The sequence below is a fragment of the Camelus dromedarius genome, chromosome 8 (assembly GCF_036321535.1).
Source record: "Camelus dromedarius isolate mCamDro1 chromosome 8, mCamDro1.pat, whole genome shotgun sequence".
NCBI classification, from domain to species: Eukaryota; Metazoa; Chordata; class Mammalia; order Artiodactyla; family Camelidae; genus Camelus; species Camelus dromedarius.
The window spans coordinates 52659237-52665397 of NC_087443.1; the positions used below are offsets into that span (position 1 = coordinate 52659237).

Genomic DNA, 6161 nt, shown 5'->3' on the forward strand with positions numbered 1-6161 from the left:
GCACCTGGGGGAGGTTGCTTGGAGAATGAGGAGCTTTGAGAATGAGGTGTTAATTTTGGAAGAATATAATGAAGGATGTTAAACAAATCCAGAAGGAAAAAAAAAAAAAACTGAAATAGATAATGTATTAAGTGGAGTTAACTTGAAAGAAATCCTTTAAAAAATCTGCATGGAGCAATTGATAGTTGAATGAGTGTCTTTTTAGTACTGAATTGAGGAAGAAGGAGAAGGGCACTCACATTTATTGGGCCTTACAAGGGTCATTGAATGGCTGGGATGAGTCATAGGATAATTTGGTGTAGGTCTCCTCCCAAAGATGACTTCACATTTAGACAGTTCCAGACTAAGGACCTTAAATAGGTGATCCCTTTTAATTCTCACTATAATCCTGCAAGAAGGGGAATATTACAGGTGGAGAAACTAAAGCTCAGTATGAAGTCCTCGACATACCTACTCAGTGTCCTTTTTGAATGTAAACCAGCCAGAATGGATCCAAAGTTGCTGAAGTGTGCATCTAAATTTTCTTAGGTAGGAAAGGAAGGGTTTAGATGGATTTAGGTAAGAATTTTAGATGAAAGAATGGTTTAAATGAATTTAGATGAAGTGTGCATCTAAATTTTCTTAGGTAGAAAAGAATGGTTTAAAAATATATTTTAAAAATTTATTCATGTAATTGGCATGTTTTAGGGGGAGAGTATAGCTCAAGTGGTAGACTGCATGCTTAGCATGCATGAGGTCCTGGGTTCAATACCCAGTACTTCCATGAAAAGTAAATTAATTAATAAATAAGGCTAATTATCTCCCCCCACTGAAAAATAAAAAACCAAAAAACATGTAATTGGCATATTTTAAAATTTTCATCACTTAGACCAGCACTGTCCAATAGAAATGTAATGTCAAGCCATATAATGTAATTTAAAATTTTCTAGTAGTCACATTTTTTAAAGAAAGCAAATGAAATTAATTTAAATAATATATTTATTTAATATATAATTTTAACATGTAATGAAGATACAAAATTATTAATGATATATTTTACCATTTTTTTTCTGTACCAAGTCTTTGAATTCTGGTATGTGTTTTTAGACTTACAGCCTATTTCAGTTTGGACTAGCCGCATTTCAAGGGCTCAGTAGCCACATGTAGCAACTATATTGGACAAGAGAGACTCAGGATATGTAAAGCACAAATACGCTGGTTCTAGCCTTTGCAGATAACGACCCAGTAAGCCTAGAGTGTAAGAGGCCCACCAGAATGTAATGAGTGACTGGTGAATATTTCTCCTTTTGTTTTTCCAGGGGAAAGGCCATAATTTGATTTTTTTCCCCCTTTGTCCCTGGGGCCAATGCAGATAAGACAAAAATTACCTTTGATCCACTTGCCTCTGACTGGTCCCAGTCCTCTCTCTACGAGCAGCTACTGTTAGCAGCGTGGTGCTTCTAGATCTATTTGTGTGATTTTACAGATTTGCATACATCCAGAAATATCATGTTGGCATGTGTGTTTTTTAAAAGGTGGTGAAATAGCACATCTCTCTTTTTTTTTTCTTTCCCAATTTGCTTTTCTCATTTAACACTATGGCTTTGAGAACTCTTCATGTTGGTAGATTTATCAACCTCATTCTTTGAAATTGTTTCGTAGTAGTCTATAATTTATTTAACCATTTCCCCATCAATGGACAGGTTCTTTCTAATTTACTATTGGTAATAGTAGAACAACAATAAATATAATTGCCTCTTTTTGATGGTGAAAATAGTATTGTTTTCAGAGAGGAGAATGACAGATCTGTGAGAGATTGGGAAATTAAATAAGTTGTTCAAATTATGTGGCTGAGAGCCACTGCTGATGCCTCTCTGACTTTCCCCAGCCCTCCCTTAGAGCTATGCCATTCCTCCTCAGAGATGCTCAAAATAAGTCATGGCAAGTGTTTCTTTGCTAGAGATACCTTGTCTTTTTAGGAGCTTGAAACTAGAGTGGAGGATGAATAGAAAGAAAATAAGTTCCCTAAGGCTCAAGAGAGATAAAGCCTCCAGCCAGATCAATGGTGTGATGCCAGTTTGGAAAATTCACTGGGATCCTTAACATCCTCACCCCCATCCTCCAGGTGTATAAAGTCCTCACATTGCTTTGTTGATGTCCTGAGCCAGGCCTGCCTTCTCCCCTCTTCTCTGTACAACTTCTTTGTCACTTTAATTCCTCCGAAGGAATTAAATTAATTTATTCCTTACACATTAATGACAATAAGCAACAGTCCTCTAACCTTCATAAGGAGATTTGTACTTAAAAGATATGTTAAATTGTTAATTCTTTATTCTCTCCATTCATCTACCCATTCGTTCAACAAATATTTAATGACTATCTACCATGTGCTAGGCACTGGGTTAGGGCCTGGAGATGCAAAGATGAAATAAGACTTTCAGGTACTGTGCAGGGGGCAGTAATCTTTGGGGTGGTAAAGGAGGAGTGTGTTGTAAAAGGGAATCGTTTTAGAGTTCTACCCAACACAGTATTTAAGGGTAGCCCTGCATAAAAACTTAGCAGAAAGGAAAGAGTCCATTTAAAGGTGTTCTGAGATGGACCATATACTCTTCCACCCCGCTCCTTGTCCCTGGTTTTTTCCTCCCTCTTTCTTTTTATCCCCTTGTCCTGTCCTAGCTGTGGAAGCTTCCTCTGCCTCCTCTCTCTCCACAGCTGCCTCTCAGTTCAGACAAGGAACAAATCTGGGACGTTAGAGACAGACAGTCCAGAGCCCATGGTGGAAAGCATCATGTGATGAAATAGTAAATCTCATTTTTGAGACAGAGTTCTGTGCAAAGCAGATACAGTTAAGTATTCTTCCCCACCGAAGCACTTAATAAATCATTTGCATATTATGTTTAATTTTAAACTATGCGTTGTAGAATTACACTAACCTAAGGTATTTTTGAAAAAGATTTCTGCTTCCTCCCCTTCCCATCTTGAACAGATCAACGTGGCATCTACCCAAAAAGGATTTTAAATTAGTGAGTCATTAGGCTGTGTAAAAAGAGCTTACCTTGTGTAAAGGTACCCTCTTCCACAAAACAAAAAGGCTTCAATGACCACAACTCATTTAAAGTGAAGATTAAACATTTTAACCAGAACAGCGCCCTAATTCAGCAAATTTTATTTATGTCTAAATGCAATGCTATTGGCAATGAAGAGCAATTCGAGAAGTCATAACCCAGGACAATTATTGTGAGGGCCTTTAGAGTTCCCTATAAATTTCCCCCAGTGACCTCAGAGCCAACGCTTAACCACAGAGCCAAATATTTGTATTAGGTGTTCCTGTGTTTAACACACTAATTAAAAAGATAGAATTCTTTGATTCTGTCTCAAATCATTTTACTTCTAATCTCTTCCTGGAAAAGCCTGCTGGATAAATGGAACTAAGAGTATGCTTTCTAAAAAGAGGCTTTACCATGTTGTAATAAATCCGGGGACCGGGGACATTAATGCACCTGAAGTGCCCTTAATGAGTCAATGGTGGGGATCATCCTTCGAGTCTTGTTTCAGGGACCTTTACCTTGAAGGTTGTAAATCCTCTGAGAAATGACTATAATCGGGGAAAGCTTTACCAAAGGAAACACTGAGTTCAAACACAGCTAAATGCCCTGGCCAGAAGGGCAGATTTAAGGACAGGGGAAGAAGCCATGACACTTTGAGGCATTAACTCAAAAAACTTGTTTTTGGTGAGGTCACGTGACTGGCCCTGAAATCTACTCAGAAGAAACCAAAATACCATTTGGAAATCTTCCTATTGGCCCCATAATAATGTATTTCTCTTCCCTTCTTTCCTATTTACAATTTGGGGTGTGAGGGACTATAAAGAACTTGCATCCAAAGAGTAGTCTGAGGGCCACCTGCATTGGAATCACCGCCAGGGGAATTCTCAAGAATTAGCACTCCCAGGCCCAACCTCATTCCTACTGAACCAGAAATATTCAGGGTTGTGGTGATGCTGGTGGTGCTTGTGGGGTGAGGGGTGGGGAAGACTTGGATTCTGAATTGTCTTTGGTTTTAAAAATTAAATATTTATAGCTTTGCACAGTGGCAGTATCATAGCCAATGAGGTTTATCCAAGATGTGATTATTGCCAATTGAAAAATTAAATATTTATTTATTAATCTATTTTTAAAAACCGTAATAAAACCATTACATGTTAAGATATGTATTTCATGAAAAATAATTATATGTTTGAAAACAACAACTAATTTAGTAATTGGTATCATTTTATCTTTGTGCAAATGTCTTTAATATCTGGCTTTAATTAAGGACAGATGGATTCTCTTTTCTGCTTCTGCGTTGAATCTGTTGTGATATGTTGTATTGGTTGAAGCCTGGCATTATACAGGTATGTAGTTGGAAAAAAGAAGGGTATATTAATAGAATTCTCAGCTAATTGTGAATAGATAGATATTTCACAGAAACTGGACAAGTAACAGTTTCTTAAAGGGTAATTACAATGCAGAATCTGAAGTCATATCAGTGAAGTTTTTATACTGTTAACATTAAAGTTTATTCATCTACTTGGATCTGCCATTTTTAACCAGCTACTTTGTATGCTGCTTATACAAACCATAGTTTAAGAACCACCAAATTCAGTTCAACTACTTTATTACACAGAGATAAACTGGGGCCCCATAAATGCATCCTCTGGTCCCCACAACCTCTCTAAATACTTATTTCTATATCCTGTACTGCTTCTTATTCCTTTTCCTGGTGATAATTGTGGACATCTCAAGGCTCAGACACTAAACTCATTTTTAAGATTTCTGCCTGGTTCTACCTGAATAGTTGTCACAGCTTCAACACTCACTGCCATGCTGATAACCCCCAAATCTATATCTGTAGCCCTGACCTCTCACCTGAGCTCCTGCCCCTTATCTCTGTCTGCCTACCACTGGAGACTCCTGCCTGGATTTCTCACTACTAAATATCCAGAACCACCCTCCTCAGATTCCTCGCTATGAAGGAAATGTGTCTGGTGTGTATTTTACTTGCTTTTGGTACCACTGCAAACAGTAATGATAATAACAGTAATAGCTGCTGTATTTTGATTATCTACTATATGTCAGGCATTTTATAGTTACCATCTCATCTAATCCTCCCAACAACCCTGCAAGGCAGGAGTTATCTGCATTTTTATAGGTGAGGAAACTGAGGCTCGGAGGAGCTAAAGTTAAATCTGCCCCAAATCACAAAGCTAGTATGTGGGATTCAAAATCAAGATTGTCTAGATCCAAAGCTCGTGTTCTTTCTGCTATGTCACACAACTATCACATTTTAGAATTTATAGCTAAATTTCTTGAGAGACAGGGAACATCAATCATCTCTATGCATCTTTGGAATTTGGCATCACTTATGTGCCTCCATTGACAAAGTCTGCCACATAACAGGTGGTGATGAGGCTTTGGACTCAGGCAGAATCAGGTTCTATCTCAGTGCCATTATTTACATGAAAAGGCAGGGTAGTTAACCTTTCTGAGCCTCAGTCTACTCATCTGTGAAGTGACTATTACCTCCCAGGAGTATTGGGAAGAATAAATGGAAGAAGGTATGTAAGAATCAACCAAAATGCCTATTAACTGATGAATGGATGAGTAAAATGTCATAAATCCACACAATGGAACTATTTGTCAAGAGAAAGCAGTGAAGTCCTGATACACTCTAAGACGTGGATGAACCTTGAAATCATTATGCCAAGTGAGGAGGTCAGTCATAAAAGACGACATGTAGTATGATTCATATACATGAAATGCCCAGAATAGGCAAATCTATAGAAATAGAAAGTAAGTTTATGGTTGCCTAAGGCTGAAGGTAGGGTGGGAGGGTGACGCCATGAGGGAAATGGGCAGTGACTACTGTTAGGAACAGCGTTTCTTTTTGGGGTGATGAGAATGTTGTAAAATTGATTATGCTGTTGGCTGCACAACTCTGTGGATACACTAAAAATCACTGAATTATACACTTTAAACAGGTGGATTATACACTGTGTGAATTATATCTCAGTAAAGATGTTTTATAAAAAAGAATGTATGTCAAACGCTTAGCACATAATTGATGCTCAGTAAGTTCTCACTGTTCTAACGTTTGTCCTCCTTGCCTGGTTTGCCTCCAGTAACCAATTGCAAACATTTGTT

At 37.9% G+C, this 6161-nt stretch overlaps 1 pseudogene; it reads left to right on the top strand.

Annotated features, from left to right (window-relative positions):
• Positions 1-4057: 4057 nt before the first annotated feature.
• On the top strand, positions 4058-4172 carry LOC116156159 (U4 spliceosomal RNA; annotated as a pseudogene).
• The last annotated feature ends 1989 nt before the right edge of the window (positions 4173-6161 follow it).